Source organism: Sminthopsis crassicaudata, chromosome 3 (genome assembly GCF_048593235.1).
Source record: "Sminthopsis crassicaudata isolate SCR6 chromosome 3, ASM4859323v1, whole genome shotgun sequence".
Taxonomy (NCBI): domain Eukaryota; kingdom Metazoa; phylum Chordata; class Mammalia; order Dasyuromorphia; family Dasyuridae; genus Sminthopsis; species Sminthopsis crassicaudata.
In genome coordinates, this window is record NC_133619.1 from 631,134,104 (window position 1) to 631,157,873 (window position 23,770).

Consider the following 23,770-nt stretch of genomic DNA (forward strand, 5'->3'; position numbering starts at 1 on the left):
TCCATTTATACATCCCTGTATCTATCTGTCTAATTTTTTCTCATTTGTTCATTCATACATCCATGTATTTATCTGTCTAATTTTTTCTTATTTGTCCATTCATACATCCAATTTTTTCTCCTTTGTTTTTTCTTATTTGTCTATCCATTCATATATCTAATTTTTTTCTCATTTGTTAATTCATACATCCAGGTATTTTCTGTCTAATTTTTTCTTATTTGTCTATCCATTCATATATCTAATTTTTTTCTCATTTGTTAATTCATACATCCAGGTATTTTCTGTCTAATTTTTTCTTATTTGTCTATCCATTCATATATCTAATTTTTTTCTCATTTGTTAATTCATACATCCATGTATTTATCTGTCTAATTTTTTCTTATTTGTCTATCCATTCATATATCTATTTAACTTTTTATTTGTCTATCTATTCATGTATCTGTCTATCTAATTTTTTCTTATTTATCTATGTATCTGTCCTTTATGTATTTATCTAATTTTTCTTATTTGTCTATTCATTCATCTATCAATCCAACCATGTATCGTCTGTCTATCTAATTAGTTAGCTATAGTTTGCAAAGCACTTTACATGTTATCTCATTTGATTCTCACAGCAACCCTAGGAAGAAAGTGTTATTATTATCATTTTTCCCATATTACAGATATGGAAGAAGAGTGATCTTTTCCTAAAACCATCCAGCTAGAACATGTCTGCAGCATTCATTCTTGGGAATTCCTAACTCCAAGTCTAGCAGCTTTAACACTTATCTGCACCCCCCCCTCAAACAAATATCTCTAGCTCCTCTCACAGCTCATCTCAGGTGATTTTTCCTTCAAAAAGCCTTTCTTGATCCTACTCCCAGTTTTTATTCCACTCAACTGCTACCACCTGCAACACTGGGAAAGTTTTCTATACTCTAATCTATAATGGCTAATCTGTGATCCTGTTCAATCCTTGATAACAGAATGCAAACTCTGCCTTTATAGACCCCTTTCTTAGCACAACACCTGACACACATCATCCTTAATGAATGCTTATTGGTTGATTCATATTCCTTAAGAGAAATGATTGTTTCTTTGTACTTCTATCCCTTACATTTAGAATCATGTCTAATTCATGCTGGAAAGCATCAGTTCATCTTGGTCGTTTTCTAGTACACGACTAATGTCCTCAAACATTTTGTTCTCTGTTTTCTTTCTTGGGATGTCTCTTCCAGATAGCCTCTGGGAAAGTCTAAAGCCTGCTGAGGATGCTGACTTATCCGACCGGTGGCTGCTACTTCCACATTGGCTTAGTCTCCACGGCAAACAGAACACAGGCAGTTCCAGTGCTGGATCTACACCGGCCCTCATGAGGAATGCCCTGAATCCAGATGGAAGAGTGGTCAACCCCAATGGAACGACCACCTTATGCCTCTGAGCAGAGGATTGGCCAGGCTGGCTGAATTTATGCTGCTGCTTTCTTTCCTTGGCTGAGTCTTCCCATAAATTTGGGAATTTCTAGCAGAGAGGCAATGTAGCACGGTGGAAAGAATATTGGATTTGGAATCTAATACTTTCTTTCTACAGGACAAGTCATAAACTTTCCCATCTGCAAAATGGGTGGATTGAGCGATGGTTTCTGAGTTCTCTTCCAATTTGACATCTAAGATCTCATGATCCCCAGTCACTTAATCTTGATGGACCTCAGTTTCCCATCTCTAAAATGAAGAGATGGAACTAAATGGTCTCTAAAGTTCTTTCCACTTCTAAATCTAAGATTCCCCCATGATCCTGTGATTCTATGAACTCAAGAGTTCCAGACTTATAGTTGTTCTGGGGGAAAAAAATGAAAGTTCCCAGTTTAGCAACTTCTTCCCCAGATTATTTTCAGGATCAAATTAAGATATATGCTTTGTAGCCCTTAAAGCACTGGTTGTTATCACCTTGTGCAGCTTTCTCATTTTGGGGGTGAAGAAATTAAGACAGAGAGAATAAGCTGTCCAAGGTCACACAGCCTAGCTCCACCAAGGTCATTTAGTGAATTGAGAGGTGGGACCAGGACTAGAATCCAGGTTTCAGTGCTTTCTGATCCATCACAGCCAGAGGGCACAGAGGCATGAAATAGCCTGAGAATGGAAAGTTTCTGAGGATGTTTTTTCCTCATCTCTCAGTGATCATCTTTTCCTTTCAAAAGGCCACTTTCTATTCTTGTGGGAGATGAGTCAGGCTCCAGGCTCCCTCTATTCTGATGTGAGAATTGCATAGATCATTGCCGGCTGGAGAGAAGGTCAGTGGTGCTCTCTATGCATTGATCAAAACAAAGGGCTTGTCTGTCATGAGAAGCCAGCTTTTTTCTTCAATTCAAATAAATATCTTCTTCTTTTTCTTCCTTTTTTTTCATCCCCAAGCCCACACAATCCGCCCAGCTCCTTCCCTGCCTGACAACAGGCTGGGCTCATCCTCAGGGGGCCAACCACAGGGCACAGTGCCCAGGATGGCTCAGGGCCCTCTGGTTCCCTGGGGCTAACAGGGATGAACAAGGGTTAGATCTCACTGTCGTTTGGACAAATGTTCAGAATGATGACAAGATTAGCCCTGTGTCTCTCTAACACTGAAAGTTATATATGTGGATCTGACTCGGTTTCTTTATCCGTTAAATGCTACAATTTGAGCTACAATAATTAATGGTCAGTATAATAAATGGGCCAATGGGCTCTCCTGGTAGTCCAAAGACCTCTTTATTTTTAAAATAAATTAATGAATAACAATTAATTATTAATATAATATCATTATATTGCATATTACATATACTTAAGCATGATAGAAATATAATTACATATAACTAATACTATAAAATATAATCATATTATATATAATTAACACAATATAAAAATATAAAATGGAATATAATTACACATAAGTAACAATATAAAATATAATCACCTTATATATAATTAACACAACATAAATATATAAATGGAATATAATTATATATAATCAATGATATAAAATATTATATATAATAGTACAATATAAAGATTTAAATGGAATATAATTATATATAATTTATATAATATGAAATATAATTATATAATATATAAATAGCATAAGATAAAAATTAACACATCCTATAGTTTTTCTTTAGTTTGTTTCCTCAGTTATTAACTAGCCACCTTAAGGGGAATAGCCAGAGTGCAAGATAACCCTGGGTAGATCTGAAACTAAAAGGATATGGGTTTCCATTCCAATTTCCATTCCCAATTCTAATTTTGGACTTGATTTCCTTTCTCTGCAAAATGGAAGTCCTGGACTAAGTGATTTTTCAAGTTCCTATCAAGGCCAAATCCATGATTTTATGATCCCTAGTAATTCCTCAAGGACCCTGGCAAAAGCATATCTGCTTTCTGAAGAAATTGCCCCCTATCTAAATAAAAATGACTTAAATCTTTCATAATTATTACACCAAAAAAGAACAAATTGACCATGATTTATACTAAAATCTTCTAAAAATGGGAGTAATAATCCTGCCCAGGATCACACAATTTGGAAGTATTTGAACCTGGATTTGAATTCAGGCCTTCCTGCCTCGAGCCCTGGCGTGCTTCCACTGAGCCACCCACCCACCCCATGCCATGTTACTTCTTCCCAACAAAACAAAATCACAGAAGCATGGAAAGATTTATAAAACTGATGCAGAATAAACTAAGCAGAATCAGTGCAACAATAGATGCACACAAATACCAAGAAGAACAAAACAAAGAAATCCAACGTTGCCAAATTCAAGCCCAGAGAAGAGCCATGATGTAAAACCACCAATCACTTCTTCATAGAGGTGGAAGAAGATGAATGTGGGACACTGCATGTAATATTAGAATTTTCTGATATACTAGCTCATTTCACTAAGCTGCTTAAAAAAACCTTTTAAAAATTTATTGTTATATGTAAACATATAACAACAATTTTTCAAAAGGTTCATATGTATACATATATTGGATTTAACATATATTTTAACATATTTAAAATATATTGGATGACTTGCTATCTAAGGGAAGGAGTGGGGGAAGTGAGGAAATTTGGACCATAAGGCTATGCAAGGGTCAATGTTGAAAATTTATCCATGTATATGTTTTGAAAATAAAAAGTTTTAATAAAAAGGAAATAAATTGAAAGAAAAAAACAAATAATAAAACAAAAAATAAAAATAATTAGACCAGTAAAAAAAATTGTTGTTTTAAAGGATGGGTCTCAGAAAAGAGAACTGGAAACATGGATAATGAAAAAAAATAAGAAGAAATAAAATAATAATTTTAAAAATAAGCTTACCATTTTTTATCTCATTGTGCACATGAGATTTTCAAGAACTGACTATCTTCAAGTACCTGGGGCAGGAGTAGTGGTGGGGAAACAGTTTGGAACTTAAAATTGAAGCAAAAAAATAAATGAAAAAAAGTATCTGGGTGGAGGAGTCATTTTAATAGCCTATTTGAGTTATGGTGTGCTAGTTACTATCCTGGACACCCCTAGTGTACTGGTGGCCTGAGAATCTCTTGTGTACATATCTTTAATTGAGTTTTCTCACCTAGCAGTGACCTCTGGTGAAAAAAAAAACACTTGCTCCCCTCAAACACACACATACACACACACACACACACACACACACACACACACACACACACACATACCACACACCCCTGCTTCTGTACTGTCTCTGTTTCAACTTCAAACCAGGCAAATGTGGTTTGTTTTCTGAAATACCACTTCACGGTCTCTAGCACCAGCACTGGCCAGCTTGCCATTTGCTGGTAAAGACTATCAATGCTTTAAAATCTCCTATATTGTCAGAAGTACATTATATATAATACCATATATTATGTAATATTATAATATTTTATAATTGTAATATATTGATTATATGTTAAAATATATAACATATCATCCATATAATATTATATAAAGTATGTATATATATATGTATATATATATATATATAATATATATATATGTTGGTTATGTTTTTAATAAGAAAAAAGCTTGATTCTTCTACATTAGCTTGTCTGTGAGATACCAGTACTAGGCTGTAGGCAAAAGGAGAACATAATCATAGAATTTTAGAAGGGGAAGGGACCACAATAGCCTTCTAGTCTAAAAAAGTAGTTAGCATAGTGCCTGGCATCTATTAGGTACTTAATAAATGCTTTTTGGTTTGACTTGACTCAAGAGTTGATCAAGATATCTTAGAGATAGATATTCAAAACAAGTCCTAGCTGTTGCCTGAAAAATCACTGGTAGAAAACCACAGCTCATATTTTGGTAATGTATTATGAGCAAGTAGAAGGGGCAGCAAGGTGGCACAGTGGATAGTGTACCAGGGCTGGAATCAGAAAGATTAATCTTCCCAAGTTCAAGTCTGGCTTTAGACATTAGCTATGTGATCCTAGTCAATCAACCCTGTTTGCCTCAGTTTCTTTATATGTAAAAGAAGAAAATGTTAAACCACTTCATTATCTCTGCAAAGAAAAGTCCAAATGGGGACGTGAAGAGTCAGTCATAGCTGATCGAAACAGCTCAACAACAATAATAGAAGTAGGAAAAAGAGGGATTCAATATAATGGAAAAATACAGATAAAAATGTAGTAAAAAAAATCAAAGAGCATGTACCCCCAAAGAGGAAAAAAAAGGAAACACCACCAAAAGCCTCATAAATGAAGGTAGAAGTGTCTCCAAATTAGTTTGTTTGGATTGAACTCCTGCTGAAAGAAAAACATACATGAAAGAAAAGATACTTTAATAGTTTTGGATTTGTAATCAAAGACTGGAGGTCAAATTTCAGCTGTTACTTATGACCTATTAATTATTTTAGACAAGTCATTTACCCTATGGGACTAATATTCTTCTTTTGTAAAAGAAAAGTCTCTGATCTTCTCCATTTCTAAGGTGCTTTTCAACCCTTAATCTCTGATACTATGATTTTGGGGATTTCGGCTCTTATGTCATCTCACTTCAGAGGGCTCTTGGAAATGAACTAAATTTTCTGATTATTATCTTACATGAAACCATCAAACTTCCTTTCCCTAAATCATAAATATATTACTAAAATTCATTTGAGGACCTATATCTAGGGGAAGAATGCTTTAGCCATTTTCACCTGTTGTTCCCTTAACTGACTCCAAATCCTTATGCTTATATATGTGCAATATAGGTTATTCATGTGCAATCATTTGAAACATTTCCACATTAGTCATTTTGCGCAAACAGCCTCAAATAAAAGCCTCGATTAATGGGCATCCCTTTGATTCCAATTCTTAGCTACTGCAAAAAGGACAGCTCTACTTTAAAGGGAATTTTCTTGTATATTCTTTCTATTTCAGTGAATCTGTGATCTTTTCAAGGTGGGGCAATTTCCAAAGATGTAGATTGTCCTACTTTCATGCCAGGTCCCCTTTGAGACTTGGTCTTCAATTTTTCCCAGTAGATAGCCCAATACCTTTGTGACACAATAGGATCTATGATCTCATGATCCTATTTCCACAATGCTGCCCCCAGAGTCAAGCAGGACAAGTCTGATCTCTCTTCTTTGTAATAGCCCTTCAAAGGCTTTTCTTTAATAAATATTATAATAATAATTAATACTTAGATAGCTCTTAAAGATTGGCTAAGCTCTCTGTTATTTCCTTTGATTTATCTATAGAGGTAGATGCTATTATTAATCCCATTTTACAAATGAAAAAAACTGAGACTTAGAGTTACCCAAGTACACACAGCTAATTAAGTGAAGTGGGCTTGATACTGGAAGCCTTCCTCCTACTCTAACGATCTAGGTTCTATACCACTGGCTGCCTCCAACTCAGGTTTTTCATTTGTCAGGCCCCAAAGAGATTGTTCCACCTCTAAAAGCCATAGACCTATTCTAAGATGACAGAGTTCAAGAAGCAGCTATTTAGTCCCTACTATATGTACTTTAAGGTACTATACTAGGCAAAATGAAGAAAGAAGTCCTCTATAACCCCTAAGCAGTCACAGATTTAAAAATATAATTCAGGCTGGCTTCTTTATTATATAGCTATGGAAACTAAGGACAGGAAAATAGAAGCGATTTTCCCAAGATGACACAATAAGGTGATAGTATATCTAAGTCTTCTAGCTCCTGGGAAACAGTAGAATATATGGAATAGCAAAGGAGAGTGCTCCCCCAGAGGATCTCCAGGCTTCCCCCCAAAACCATCATTTGGAAAGGGCAAACTATTCTTCTAGGACACCAGGTGGCCCAGACAGAGAGGAGGTAAGCTTGTCTCATCAGTGAAGAAAAAGCATTTGTCAAAAGTGAAATCCACCTTTCTCCTTGGTAAGAATGGCAGATTGAAAAATATATTAGCCCAGAGCATTAATCATTTCTGCCTGGGAACATGAAGAAGTGATGACTAAAAATCAACAGAAAAGCTCATCTCAGGTCAAGCACTGGCTTCTGCTCCCCATGCGGTCAGACCTTCATTCTACATACCTGGGAATCTCTTACATTTGGCTAGAAGCTGATCCAAGAAATAGGTTTTCTGTAGGATTAACTGTCTCCCTGTAACCATACTTCCCTAAGCTATTTTTCAATTTTTTTATTCATGGAAATACCACATAACTACTTTATGATTGATCTTACTTTTATAGAGGTTGAGATTTTTTAAAAAATCGTTAGCTATGTAAAACCACAGTGTGTTAGAATGTAAAGGTCTATGTAATCCAAGCATTTCATTTTATGGATAAGGAGACTCAGAACCAGCAAGGGGAAAGGGCTTTGTGGGATCACCGAGATGGTCTCAAAGTCCATCTAGCCAAACCCATACCTGAACAGGAAGTCCTTACCCTACATTCCTGGGTTCCAAATTCCAGATGATGACCTCTAGGAAGGGGTCATCCCCATCATTACCACCCAAAGCATCATACTTTATTTTCAGATATCTCTATTTGAAAATTATCCTTACATTAAAGCAAATCTGTTACTCTGCTTCCTAATTCTGCCCTTTGTGGCCATATGCCAACTCTCCAAATATTTGAAGATTGCAGCCATTTTCTCACTACATCTCCTCTTCTCCGGGAAAATCATCCTGCTCATATTGCTCATGGTCTCTTGTTTGCCCAATCAGAGCAAGGTAACTAATGAATAGTCTTCTAACACAAATTGGATGCGTGTTCTCTTTTATTATGAAGAAAGATTTTGGTGAATCACTTTAGCCTTAATATTAGAGAGATGTAACTGGGACTTGAGACATTTCCTTTTAACTCCCGATTCAATCCATTCCAATCAAGCAAATGTGAAGGTGGGGTCCATTAAATCAATCTATCAATCCATCACTCTACCTCCACTTAAGAATAATGACCTAACCAGTTGAGAACATCACTAATCAAACAATTGATCAAAGCCTTTCCTACATGCAGAAAGTCCTTGAAAGCCATAGATAGCTTTCACAGGGGATTTTCCAAGGTACCCACATTGGTTGAAGAGATTTGGGTCTTCTATGTTGGTTTTCCATAAATAGAAAGAGATCAGAGAATTCAAGAATCTGGAACTTAGTGATGGAAACCTCCAGGGGAACCTCTAAGAAGGAATTTTTGAGTGTGAGAATAGTGAAGAGCCTTGATCTTAGCCTTGTTTTTGGATTTCTCTTATTTCTCTTGGTCAGAAAAGGTCAAAGGGTCCAAAAGAGTTTGAACTTTCTAGTGGCATCCCCAGAACAATCGATAGCTATGTCTATATTGAGACTCAAGGACAGACTGGACATGATGGAGACCGATTTCAGAGTTATAAAAGGAACTTAAGCAGAAAAAAACTACATAATATCTAGAGAAAATGTCTCAAAGACTTCAATGAAAGCATTTCCAAGGTCTACCTCTTTGCCACATGTGCTTTCCAAGCTTGGAATTGTACTTGAGAAAGCATATACCACAGATTTTTTTTGGTGGGGAGGAGGGATGTTTTATATTGTTTGTTCCTACTCTATCCCCTCAATAAACATCCCTTTCTAAAAGCTAACTGATACAGCCAACACTCATGGAAACTACATTAATGGGAACTCATGAGCTGGGTAGTGGAGTTTAAAAAAATAATCTTTATCTTCAAGAAACTTTTCTGTTTTGGCCAGAAACCTTCAAAGATTTACACACACACGTATGTATCCATACATATATACACATATGTCAATATATGTATAAGTAAACACACAAAACACAGGTATACAAAGATATATGCATATGTATATATGTGCATATAGATAAATAGATATAACTGAAAATGCACATAAAACACACAAATATACATATATGTATATATGCACATATGCATACACATGCTAAATATGATTTCTGTGTGAATGTTTTATCTATATCTCTATATTTGTCTATTTATAATTTATTTGACGAGGTAGAAGCCATTCTCTGCTTCATTTCTTACCTAGTTTTAAACACTGAATGGGTGTTGCCTCAGTAAACTGAGACCTATTGAAGACCTTAGCTTAAAAGGATCAAGGTCTCCCATTTCATCCAGGGCCATCTCCAGCCTGATGGACCAGGCAGTTATGGAGGTGAAAGTGAGCTGGTGACTTTGCACAGCCCGTCCCCCACTCCGATTCATTTTGATGTTATGGCATCCCCTCCTTATGTCATTCTCCTCTTTGAGAATGAAGGACAAACCACAATATCCTATGGAAATTTCTCTGTTTTCCTTCTCTCTATACCAAGTTGTCTTCTTTCCTCCCTTGTTTCTCCCCTCCCCAAGTACAGTATGAGCTGCTTGAGGGAAGGACTTGTTTTAGCTTTTGCATCCCCAGTTCCTACACAGTGCCTGGCACAGAGAAAGAACAGAATATCTATTTTGATGAATTGAATTAAATGGATCTTTAGAGCCAGGACAGATATCTCTCACCTCCATTCATTCAGGAGAACAGCATTCATAATGTCTGGGTCTGGAGGACAGCTTTATAAAGAGTCTGAGATGTGTCTCATTGTTAGCATTACATGAAACAAGAAAAGCCATTATTCAGGAGGCCGAAATACCATTGCTACCCCAGCAAAGGATTGTTGGTATTGACACAACCTCTCTGGGTCTCAACCAGGAGTGGGATCATATTTATTTAGTTAGGCCATTTATTTAAAAAAAACCACACAAAACAGTCCATTTGGCCACATTTGAGTTGGAGAAATGAACTTTAAAAGTGCCTTAGACACTTTTTTTTAAAGCTTTTATAAAGATGCAGATAATTCTCAATTCTTTCCAGTGAAATTTACCAAATGTATGAAGTCTCTTCTTCCCTAAGAAAAAATATTTATACAATCAAGTATAGGACCCTCAATATAAGATGATACCTTTTCTAAAATGCACATTGCAAATCCACAGCATTTGTATTTATAATATAAAAAGCTACCCAGTTCACTTTCTGCCCATCCCTACTTTTAGCTCTTGCTTCAGCAAAAACATAGATCCGCCATCCTCTCCCCATTCCAGATTCAGAGTGATTGGGGCATTTCCATTTTACTTGGTCAGGTTTTGTATTTGTATTTTATTCTTTGATGGATCCCAAATCACTCTTTCTTAGAGGAACTACTAGGCCAGGATAATAATAATAATAATAGGTTCTATCTCCTTCCCCTTTTTAGTTGGGCTGCTGCTTTGGAGTCTCATTAACATTCTTTTAAAGTGAAACAGCTCATTATCAAGATAATTCACTCCTCTGTGGGCATTCCTTACCAAAAGTGAGCTTTAGGGGAATTCTCATTAATTTTCCTAGTTAAATTACCTTGTAATAATTATACACATTTGTGTACATTTTGGTTTTTCCAGAGAGAATGTGAGCTTCTTGTGGGCAGGAAACAATAACAGCATTTATATAGTGTTTTAAGGTTAGCAAAGCATCTGACAAATATTATCCCATTTGATCCTTACAACATATACTGTATGTTATTATTATTATTATTATTATGTATTAGTGTGTATTATTATTATTCCCTTCCCCCCTCTTTTTTTGCAGGTAAGGAAACTGTTGTTAAGAGGTTGAGTAGTCTTCCCAGAGTCATAAATGTAATGAGTGTGCTATCTAAGGTAGAATTTGGACTTGCAGCACAGTGGATAGAGTGCCTGGGTTAAGAAAATCTGAGTTCAAATCCAGCCTCAGATACTTCCAAGCTATGTGACCCTGGCCAAGTCACTTAACCCCATTTGCCTCAGTTTCCTCATGTGTGAAATGAGCTGGAGAAGGAAATGGCAAATCACTTCAGGATCTCTACAAAGAAAACCCCAAATGGGGTCATGAAGAATTGGACATGACTGAAGTACAGCAACCATTAACTTCCTGATTCCATGTTCAACACGTCATCTCTACTGCACCAACTCTCAAGTGCTGTTGATGTTGAATAAATGTTTGTTCCCGAATTGGAATTATTCATCTAATTCTGTGCTTAGCATGTGGTTCATTTCTTGCCCTTGTCATCCTAGCTTGAGGCAAAGGGAAAAATTGGATACTTGGGACACTGGGGAAGTGAAAAAAGCATAAGAAAAACATTAATCTTTGGTTCCATTTGACTCCTAGCTGCCAGATAGAAAACGCAACATTCCTTTATTCTCTTATAAAAGCCAGATTGGTAATTAAAAATAATCATATTCATGTTAACAAGTCTACAAGTCATTTAGACTTCATTAATAGAGCAGATCAATAATACTGACTCACATTCCTAAACCCTACCCTAGTGCAAACAGGAGGGGCCACATTGTAAAAATTTAAGATAAAAGAGCTTTAGAAGTCATCTGAGGATATGGTACAGAGGAGAAAACTAAAGCTAAATGATTCACCAATTTTTAGGGACCTCTACTTTGAGGAACACTGATACTCTTCTCTTGAGACAGACATTTAGGAGACAGCATGGTATAGTGAAGAGGGCACCGAAGGACCAGTGTTCAAATCCTGCTCAGATGTTTTACTGGCTGTGTGACTAAAATGATAATAAAACATTTGTTCATATATATTGCTAAGGTTTGCTAATCACTGTATAAATAGTATTCTACCCTCACAATAACCCAAGGAGGTAGATGAGGAAATTTTACAGATGAGGAAACTGAGGCAGACTAAGATTAAGTGATTTATTGAGGGTCATATGCTAGTAAGAAAGAATATTCTGACTTAATATTCAACACTTTTAGCCTCTCTTTATCCTCTGTCTCCCTTTGTCAAGCAGATTCATTGAAAGACCTGTTGAGTCCCTTCCAGCTTTAAAAGTGTGATCCTTTCCATTCAGTCTCATCACTAACCCCAAGATAACTTCATCTTGCAAAGTAGGTCTGCAATTGCAAGGTTTTAAGGGGGAAGTACAGGCAACAAGGTCATTCTGGAAGGAGACACTGAATGTGTTAAAGTACAGATCCAGAAAGCAAATAAAAAGAAAATGTACTTGTAAAATATCTGAACGCCAGTATCACTTTTAATGATAGAATCTGTCTCCGTGATTTCATGATCTAATCCAGGGACGAATATCAGCAAGTGGAACGCAACTGGAAGGGAGAAGAGGTCATAACTTCCATGAATAGAGGACTTGAGATTCTTTGCCAATACAAATAAAAGAGGGGGCTTGATTAGCTTGGGTCACCTTTTCTCCCATCAGCCACTCAGAGGCTGGCTCAGGATCTCATAGTGTTCAGGACTGTTTGAGTTTTCTCTTGTATTCTTATCATATCCTTGAAGTCCAGTGGTACAGATCCCAAAAATATGCACTTAAGAGCTTGGCCGAGTAGCTAAACAAAACTCTCCCAAGAAATATTTCTCATTCGTTTTTCATTTTTTATTCATTTTCTAGGTCATCTAGAGATAGGGGAACATCTCTAAATTGAAAGCTATTTCTAGGTGTTGGCTGCTATTATGATTGCTATCTTTCCTTATTTTTTTTAATCTTCCATCCGTCTCATAGAACTCCTAACTTCCTTCAAAGCACAGCCTACATGAGACAGCCAGGTGGTAGTGTATACTATTGGACCATGAATTCAAATCTAGCCTCAGTTTTTCAACTGTAAAGTGGGAATAATAATAAAACCGAGTATTGGGATCTTCCCATCTGGGAACTATTTCCAGTCATGTCTACAATGTGGCAAAGCTGGAAATCAAGTTGATTCAAGCCAACAAGCATTTATTAATTATTTGATTGATTAGATTAATTGATTAATTCTTAAGCACTGGCTGCAATCCGGGCTCCACCAGGTGCCAGCTTGAAAACAGAGACAAAAATGAATGATCCCTCCCCTCAAGAAACTTACATTCTACCAGGATTGAAGAACAGATAGATATGCATGCAGCTAAATGAGTACAAAATAAACACAAATTTAGGGGCAAGCACTAATGACTGGTACAATCAGGAAGGTCACTTGGACGTAGTGACGAGTAAACTGAAACTTGAAGTGAGCTAAAGACTTCCAAAGAGATGAGAAGGGAGAGAGAACAATTTAAGTAAGGACCCAGCCAGGGGAAAGGAATGAGCATGCAAATCCATGCAAGGGAACTCAGAAGCCACCAGGATTAACCTTTTAATTCTACAAATGAGGAAATGAAGTTGTGACACCTACAAAGTCATATAGGTAGGGAGTATCTGAGATTTGAACAAAGATCCTTTGACTCCAAATTTACTTCTAAACAAGTCCTGAGATGTTCCTTGGAAGCACAGAGAGACTGAGTGATTTTTCCACACCACTGGTAAGTACCAGAGTCAAGATTTGAACTCATATATTCTTTAGTTTTTCTGATCTGCTGACATATTCTATCTGGGCATTTTATTAGCTATCTTTTTTCTCTTCATTTCTAGCTTCAGATCCTTCCTTTTTCCTTCAGATCCCAACTTCTGCAAAAAGCCTTTGCCAATCCTCTTTAATCTCAGTGCTTTTCCTCTCACACTGTCCCCAATTTATCTAATATAAATTCTTTGTACATAGTTGTTTTCATGTTTTATTTTTTATCAGATTGCAAACTCCTTGAGATTAGAGATGGCTGTTTTGTTTCCCTTTTTTTATATCCTATTTCTTTATGTTCTCTATATGTGTTTTGCATATAGTAGGTGCTTAATAAATGCCTGCTTAATTGTTGACTTCATACTTTAAACCTACAAAAGAGAGTTTGTGACATGTAAGGACTTGACACTATTAAATCATTCAATACAAGAAGCCAATATATATTTTATTAATGACAATGACATTAAAGAAGGAACATTCCCATCTGCTTTGCATCTGTACCATAAGGATCATGGGCCCTTTCCATCTGGCTTGTAGTTAAAATCACTCTATATTCACTGAGTCCCCCTTTAGAATGGAAGCTTCTTGAAAGTTGGGACTTTCTTGTTATTCTACTTGTATTCTTTTTTTTAAAATTTTTTTTTAAAATTTTTATTATGGCTTTTTATTTACAAAACATATGCATGGGTAATTTTTTCTTTTTTTTTTTATTAATACCAGATATATGCATGGGCAATTTTACAACATTGACAATTGACAAACATTTTGTTCTAATTTTTCCCCTCCTTCCCCCCTCCCCTCTACTTGCATTCTTAATACTAAAGACAAGTATTTTGCATCCAGGAAGCATTTAATAAATGCTTTTAAAATTCATTCCTTCATTTTGCTGCCAGATATTCTATTCACTACTATAAATGCTACTTCCACAATATTCCAAAATAAATGCGTGAAAAACAGAATTGGAAGTCATTTACCCTCATCACAGAGTTCATTGTGAAAACCGTCAGAAAAGGAAATAGGTGTTGAGTGAAACTGTATTTAAGACATCTTCCTAAGCACAAATGCAACCAATCGATGACCATGATTCTGGGAATAAGGAATAGCATAGGATACTTTAAATACAGAGGGATCTAACCTGAAATATTCAACTAAAGTCTACTTAAGAGAGCCCACAAAACTAGAAATTGACTGGATAATTTTACATCCCCTGAGAAAGAAGTTACCTTTCCACGTAGGGCAAATGAATCACTCCAGTCAATGATTTGTCTTCTATTCACATTTATCTTTGATCTCCAACCCTTTTAAGTTATAGAAGTGACCTGCCTATTGACAAAATAATATAAATGCACTTCAACTTGATCCTACGTATTGATAACTTGTTTATTAAGATGATCCTTAATATCGTAAGTGAATAAGAGGGACCATAAATCTCGAGTAATGGCCATGCTGGTGTACATGAGTTTGAAAGTATTAAAGTCTCATGATTGAGCAGGTAAGAACAATGCTCAAAGATGGAGTTCAATCCCACCGGGGCTACCATTCATCTCTTGTATAGTGGTCTCTAGCATTGGTCTGGTGACCGTGGGGAGCCCCAGTCATCTCAGGAGGCTCATAAAATTCTCAGCAAATTCTTAAAATGCAATTATCTTAATTCACTTTAAAAAATGAGATCATGTACCACTCTGGGAGTGAGAAAAGGGTGTTGTAAGAATAGCATATAGGCTCATAGATCTAAGCCCTATCAGAGGCCATCTAACCTAAACTTCTCATTTTACAGATGAGGAAACTGAGATGCAGAGAAGTTAAATTACTAGCCTAAGGTCACACAATTAGTGATGATATTATTATGTGCCTTATATTATGCTAAACACTGGAGATACTAAGAAAAGCTAGTACCAGAGAGAGGATTTAAACTCAGGTCCTCTCATTTGAGGAATCTTGTCCTTTTTACTGCTAATCACTGCTTATTAATCAATAAGTATTCATTCACTTTCTCTCTTTCCTCACTGGATCATTCTGTTGTTCATGTCCTAAAATAGTTAACAAATACCTAATATTTAGCTTCTATGGCTTTTAAAATTATTGTTTGTCTTTTATTTTTGAAGGGACCCATGACATCATTGGGGTGATGTCTTACCTCGTGAGTGAGCTAGTTTTAATTGAGGCAAGGTTGCACAAAGTTGTCACCCTCACTCTTTCTTCCAGAATCATTGAAATCTATGGGCAAGACTAAAGAGAAGTTAACTGGCAATGGCCCAGGATGCAATGCAGTGAAACTAATAGTTCAATGAGTTCAGCGTATCAATATCATAGCTACTTGTCGGTAGACCCATATCATAGAAACTAATGGACCCATTTGGAGAACTTGACAGTGGGTTAGAGAAGAGCAAAAGATGGAAGCTGTTCTGTCTCAGAAATCTTATCCAAGATCACATAGCTAGTGACAGATTTGAACTCAGGTCATGAATTTCCTTCATCCAGATCAAATATTTTATCTACTCTCCAATCTTACTGCTTTCTGTAATATTATATGTTCCATTCCCTGAGACATTGTTAAGTCCCTTGAAGGGCCATTTTATTTTTTTTAAATCTTTGTTTCCCCGGTACCTACTACAGTGCCTGGCATATAATAGGTGTAATGCATGCTTTTTGATTGATTTCACAGATTCCAAGGCCAAGAACAAAAGACTTGTCGACTGGAAGCTGCTTTAGATAAAGGGAAGGATTCAGAAGGAAACAAGGGCTTGGATTCTCTTTGTGACATACTCTAGGGTAAACTACTTCATTTTTATCTGCCTCAGTTTCCTTTTCTGTAAAAAAGAGGTGGTCAGACTGAGTGACCTATAAAGTCCCTTCCAGTACTATTTGTATGATCCTATGATCCCCTTCTTCGGGCCTCAGTTTCTTGTCCTGTAAAACAAAACAATGGGTGAGAGAACCCATAAAGGAGCTATGAATCCATAATCTTGTGTTTCTAATTTTCCCAGTAAAAATGAACATCAGAAAGGGTCCACCGAGGTTCCTTATTCATTTCTTAGCCAGAGTATCTTTTCTATTTGTGCTTTCCCCCCATTGCTTTAAAGAAGGCAGGAAGGCTTTCTTTCTGGGTCTGAAATGAATGATTTGATAGATACCCCTGTTTGACAACAGAGTTGTCCACCCAATCATTCTGTCTCTGACCCCGGATGTCAATGGAATGCAGTTGTAATTGAACCCTGGACCAATGCAAGCCTAAGGAGGTCAGGAAACCAATGTCCTCATGTGTGAAGGCTTCAATTAGGCCCCAAACCTCAGAAATCAAAAATGCCCCTTCCCCATCACCTTTCATAGGAACCAGCTGCAAAGCCAGAAATCAGAGAGCAAAGATCAATGAAGTGGAGATTTTCCTCCAAACTCTCCACAAAAGAGCTCCACGCCAAGAATCTGCCTCTCTACTGAGTTCGTTTCTGCCATTCCTCCCCCTTTCTTGGTGATGTCAGCACCCTTTTGATTGCATTTTGTGAGCGTATTTCAGCAATCCAAGAATCCTAGACAGCTGGAGGGAAATTTGAATCAGAGCCTTAGTTCAGAGACAAAATATCAAGAAGAGGCAATTTCCAGGGAATTGGAGGGAATGTTAATAAAAACAACACTCCCCTCCTCCTCAGCCTACCAATTGTTTTTTTATGTGATTACAGTTTTTCTTTTGTGCGTCTTTCCTTTAAGTTACTTGTATTCATTTTCCGTGTGTGTGTGTGTGTGTGTATGTGTGTGAGTGTGTGTGTTTCAGGGAGATGGTGAAAGTAGATCCATGATTTCATGTATGAAGGCTTCAATTTGGCATCAAACTTTAGAAATAAAAAATACTCCATCCTGTCATCTTTCATAGGAACCATCTGTAAAACCAGAACTCACTGCTTAAAGACCTCCAGGAAAGGGAAGCTCTTTCTCTGCACAGGTAGCTTTACTTATATATTTTTAATTCCACTAAGTAGCCTCTTAGCAAATTCCATATATCAAACCTGGTTCTGCCTTCTAGGACCAAGCAGAAAAAGTCTACTCCTTCTTCTGTCTGAGATAGTTTCTCTAGGACATGGGGAAGCGGCAGTGTTGTGCAGTGGTAAACACTTTTAACTTCTGTGTCAGAGGTTCTGAGTTGAAATTCTATTTTTGTTGCTAGCTGGGTAATCTTGGGCAAATCACCTCATCTTCAAAATGAAGGGGCTGAAGTAGATGGCCTTGGAAGTATATTCTAAATGGAAATCTGTAATGTTATAGGCCTAAAGCAGCAATAATCATTCCCTCATCCTCTATCCCCATGTCTCAGTCTTTTCTTCTCCAAGTTAGCTATTCCCAGTTCCTTTCTCATATGAGGATATGAAATGTGATTTTGAGGTTCTTTACCCTTCTGGGGTACAGAACATAAATGAGCATTTCAGTTAAGAATGGCCTCCTCCTATTGGGAAGATTCTCCAGCTTCCTACTGAACTTCCTTCCAAAACTGGAGTGTCCAGAATTAAATTCAATATGGCGGTGATTTGAGGAGGACAGAATCAGTAAGAGGGAGAATATTACTACTTTATACTTAGGAGCTATGTTGTTATGGCTCTCTTAAATCCATCCTACATAGCATTAGGTTGTTGGGTTTTATTTTTCCTGCAAAATTAAGCATGCAGCTCAGCAAAATCTAAGATCATTCCCTTTGCTCTTCCAACATACGCACAACAAACAACTTAGAGAATTATGGGGCAGAAGGGCTGAAAAATGAAATGACTTGTCCAGGGTGATGTTGACAGTGTCTGTCAGAAGGAGGCCTTCGACCCAGCTGTTCCTTACCCCAAAACAGATCTTTCTATGCACTGTTTCTCTTTGTCCAATCCAGATCATAGGATCATGAATTGGGAGTTAGAAAGGACCTTGGAGATCATTTAGTCTAATGATATAGATGGGGAAACTGAGGCCTGAGGAGCTGAACTGACTTGTATAGTCACACAGATAGCAAATGGAAAAACCAGAACGCCAATCCTAGTCTTTCTGCCCCAAAATTCAATGCTCTTTTCTACTGTTAAAAGTATAATTTATGGTTTTATAAAATACTTATAATATAGAAATATAATATCTTCTCCCAAGATTTTATCAGATGGATCCAGACATCAGGGAGGCAGGCAACAAGATTGCTCATTTTCTGGTAAATATCTGAAAAACCTATTGGCACAACTGTAGAGTCTTATTCTTTTAGGATCTAAGAAGTAGATGGGGACTAGCCAGCCTTTTGGGGTTTCCCTCTAGGCCCTGAAAATAAAAACGCAGGACTGGTATGAGCAGCTGAGCTCAGCTCCCCACAAGGTGGATGGATTGAACTGAACTGAGACGCTTTCCCAATTGCTGGTGCCTGGACCGTACCTCTGAGTCCCTGATGGCCGAGATGGGAGATGGCAGTTTGAAACTCGTCACATTGACATAGCAGGAGTGTCACTTTAATATGACAGGGTCGCCATCTGTCCATGTGATGGAGTGAGAAAAATGACCCCCATTAGTGCAGGAAGCAAGCACATGTGCGAGTGGGCTTCCCCAGGGCTGAGCAGAGGCAATAAAAGCAAGGGAGGAAGTGTGACGAGCGTCTGGGAGGATGCTCTCCATGCTTTCTCTCTCAATTGAGGAGTTAGCCTTGTCTGCGGGACCCAGCCTGGATGGGGCAGCTTTTCCCCAAATCTGCCATTTTCTATCTATATTCCAGAGGAAAAACTCAAAAGTAGGATCTTAGGTTTGTTGTTTCTCAAGACACAGATGAATCTATACGTAAAGTATGGTGCAGTGGAGCAGAAAAGCGGGGGTATAGGAAGAAATGCCATGAAGCACCTGTCTGTGGGGTCATGGAGACAACAAACATGGGCTTGGAGAGACTTCAAGAGACAGTGGGCAAGAGAAGGTCCTTGGAGTCATGAAGAGATGGACACAACTGAACAACAACAGAAATCCCTCCCTGGGGTCCCAAGTTGCTGTTTATTATTACTATCATTACTACGTTAATAATATTATAACTAGGAAATTATAATATAGTTATATGATATATAGTCATAATGTAACATAGATCACATGCTATAACGATCATATTAATTCAGTATAATTATAAAATATTATAATTATAGAGTGTATCATGCTTTGACCTTTATTAATAACATTAATAGGTCATAATAACAAAATTGCTTTGCAAACCTTAAAACACCAGATAAATGCTTGTTATATTAATAATGTATAATTAATTAATATATTATCAATCCAACTTACAGATTAAGGTATAAAAGGGGAAAGAGTCTCCCCCATGGCCACATTCTTTGGCAGGGCCAGAGGTGATATTTGAACCATTCCTTCCTGATTCCAAATCCAACATACTATCCATGACCTCCAGGTGTGGGCTTTAGTTCTTATTAATAATAACACTGTATTATATATTGTGTGCATACAATAACATGCATAATGCAACTAGCACAATGCATATCAAATATATGTACACGATATCTAATGTAATAATATAAATATATGTACACATATAATATTTAATATAACTCATATAAAATATATAACATATTATATATTATATAAGTTTATAATGTATATAATACAGATTTATAAGTATATATGTATCTATTATGCCATATACTATTTAATATAATGCATGATAATATGTGTATAATATACAATGTAATGTATATACTAATCTAGGTATATGATGTATACAATGCAAATAATAATGTGTGAATAAGTATATGTGTATATTTATTATATATGTGTATATTTATTTATTATATATGTGTATATTTACTTATTATATATGTGTATATTTATTATATATGTGTATGTTTACTTATTATATATGTGTATATTTATTTATTATATATGTGTATATTTGTTATATATGTACACATATACATATAATATATACATGATGTATATAATACTATATGTATGTAACATAATGCATGTAATACCATTTATATAATATGTGTGTATGACTGTAATGTATATAGTACATGATAAAATGTATAGAATATTATATATTATATATAGTAATGTATATAGTATACGATATAATATATAGAATAATATTCTATATTGTAACAATATATTACATATATATAAAACAATATTAATAATAACAGCATATTAAATGTCAGGTTCTATGCTAGGTTCTGAAGATTAAAAAAAACTTTTTTAATGATGTCTGCCCTCAAAGAATCTTTATTTGAGAAGGAAAGGAAACATGCACAGAGGTTTATACAAAATAATTTCAGGTGAAGGAGGGTAAACAGCATGGGAGAACTTTTGCAGAGGATTGGGAGGGAATCAGGGGTTTGGTTTGGGGTGTATGTACCCCTGGTGTAGTGGACAGATTACTGGTAATATATGGAGAGAAAGATCACAGAGAGAGACACAGAGAGTCACAGAAAGAGAAAGGAAGTGGGGAGGGAAAAGGAAGGAGGGAGGGAGGGAAGAAGAGGGAGAGGTGAGTCATATAGTTATAAGTGGGAAGAGATCAGATGGTGGCGTGGAAAGAACGCTATCCTGGAAGTTAAGGGGCCCAAGCCTGAAACTTCTCTCTGCCACTTATTACCTGTGTCACCTTGGACAAGGCAATTACCCTCCAGGACACATGGGTGAGAAGGAAGGGATTGGGTTATGTTGTCTCAAAGGTCTTGTCTGGCACCTGAACTGAGCCTGGAGAGAAGCCAAGGAATCTATAGAGAAACTGAGGTTCACAAACGTAAGTGATTTTCCCTTAATCACGCAGCTCGAACAACCAGGAGGGATTTGAACTCTGGACTTCCCAACTCCAAGTCTTGAATTATATCCATTAAGTTGAGATGCCTTTCATCAGAGACTTTACTGCCATGTTAACACAGTGCCAGGTGAGATGGGTCACTGGCAACGAGGGGCATTCCTCTTGGTAGGTCAAGTTCAAGACCAGAGGCCTTTTCTGCTAAACCTCGGTCAAGGGAGATCCTAGCCCTAGATCCATCTAAAGCCTTTGGGCTTTTAAGAAGACAAGGTAATGCTTTTCAGCCTTTTCCTGGCTCCATACTTCTTAGAAAGAATGAGAAATGGAAACGATTCAGTTCTATGTAAAAATCACAACTTTTGCCAAATTCTTTGTTGCATGGTCTCATCAGAATGCTGAGAGGCTGTGATCTCTTTCTGGCTTTTCCATTTGAGTTGACTGGAGGCTACTTGCCCAGTATCCCTAGTTTGGTTTCAGAATTGGAAAGCCATGTCCTAGTTCTTACCTCTCATCACATGATAAAAGAGTGCATCCATGATCTAAAACATTTTAGAATCTCTCGGACTGTGATGAGAGCAACTGAGCAGTGCAGTGAATAAAGCATCAGAATGGCAGTCAAGAAGTTCTGAATTCAAATCTGTCCTCAGACACTTACTAGCTGGGTAACTACTCTGTTTGCCTCAGTTTCCTCATCTGTAAAATAAGCTGGAGAAGGAAGGGCTAACTACTCTAAAATCTCTGCCAAGAAAACCCCAAATGGGATTTCCAAGAGTCAGGAATGGTTGAAACAATTGAATAATAACCCATTGTGATTTTCTTTCTCTATCAGTACGGGGAACTCCTGGCAGACTAGGTCAGGTTTATTATCTTAAGCTTAGAAGAAAGCCTGGCACATAGTACACTCTTAGTATGTGCATCCTTTCTGTCTCTGTCTCCCCTCTCCCTTCTCCTTTCTTGCCTTGCTTTTCTCCCTCTATCTAACCAGTTTCTGGGCAAGAGATGTTCTCCCTATCCCATAGTTTCCTCATCTGAAAAGTGAAGCTTTTGAATTAGATGGCTTCAACTATAAATAGATGACCCTAAATATATTTTCCAGACTCCGTGATTTGCTCAGACTCTCAAAGCCAGTACCTGCCAATGGAAGGACTCGAATCTCAGTCCTTCTGCACATTTTGCCATGAGCTGCTTGTCTGTGACAGAAATCTTCAACCGGAGAGCAGAATAGCAAATGATTTCTGTTCCTGGTTTTTACACACGTATAGAAAAGCTGAAGCTAAAGGCAAAGCAAGAGCGTCTGCGGCGGATTGAGAATGGAGGGCCCCAGTTGGCTGTTTCCAAAGCATTCATTTATAGTCATCTTCAAAAAAGAACTAGAAACTTGAGGACTACAGGCTAGAGGAGGCAGGAACTACTGCTTATTAATTAATAGCAGTTATTATCCTATTATCAGACTTATGAATTGCCCCTTTCATCTCCTATTTTGGTATCCTGGAAAGTGCTTTATGAGCTAACATTTACCAGTCTAATTAGCCCAAGATGCCACATCTGTGTAATTAGCAATCCCAGTTTTGTTTTGATTTTCAAGGTGGGGAGGGGGCAGACAACAACTGCTTCCCATGTTGATTACTTACATTGGGTCCCTGGACAATTAGTAAGAAAGCCTGGAAGTCAGCCCCCGACAATTCCATTCCCCAGAGTTCCCAAATGGAGAATGGTGAGCTATGATTCACTGGGAGCCTTGCTTCGATGTCCAAGACCTTAAGTTCATGGCATTTAAGGGAATTTAACCTAATTGTGCCCTCTTCCATTCCAGCTCTTTTTTCTGGCAGTTGGCATGGCCTTCTACATCAAAAGGGGAGCTTATTTATTTTTATTATAAATTTAGAGACAGACCAGCAGTGATACTTGTTATTAAGTGCTCCGAGCCCAATCCTGCAGAAACGCTCGGGAAATCCAACTTTGGATTCTGATTGCAAGCCCTTTCTTTTTCATCAGAAGCCAAGAGGAACATTGTGGGTGAAAGATGTCTCCGTGCCGGTACTTGCCAAACAACATTTCTGTTTATGTCTCTAAATGACCGTGGTGTTTCTGAGACCCCAAGAAGGCCAGAGTGGGCCCAGATGCTGCTGATGAAGTTTCCTGAAACTGTTGCTAAGAGCTGGCTAACAAAAAGTGAATTTCTCCTGCCAGCCCAAGGCAAGTAACATCTGGCTTTGAACAGAACCAATGCTTGGACTGTATGATTAGGAAGGGAGGAGGGCTCATCAAGTCAATGTCTTAGAATCCAA

The 23,770-nt window shown here is 37.2% G+C and overlaps 1 protein-coding gene across 1 annotated transcript in view; it reads right to left on the reverse strand.

Moving 5' to 3' along the window:
- PRDM16 (PR/SET domain 16) overlaps window positions 1-23,770 on the reverse strand; it is a 621,205-nt gene that overhangs the window by 322,783 nt on the left and 274,652 nt on the right.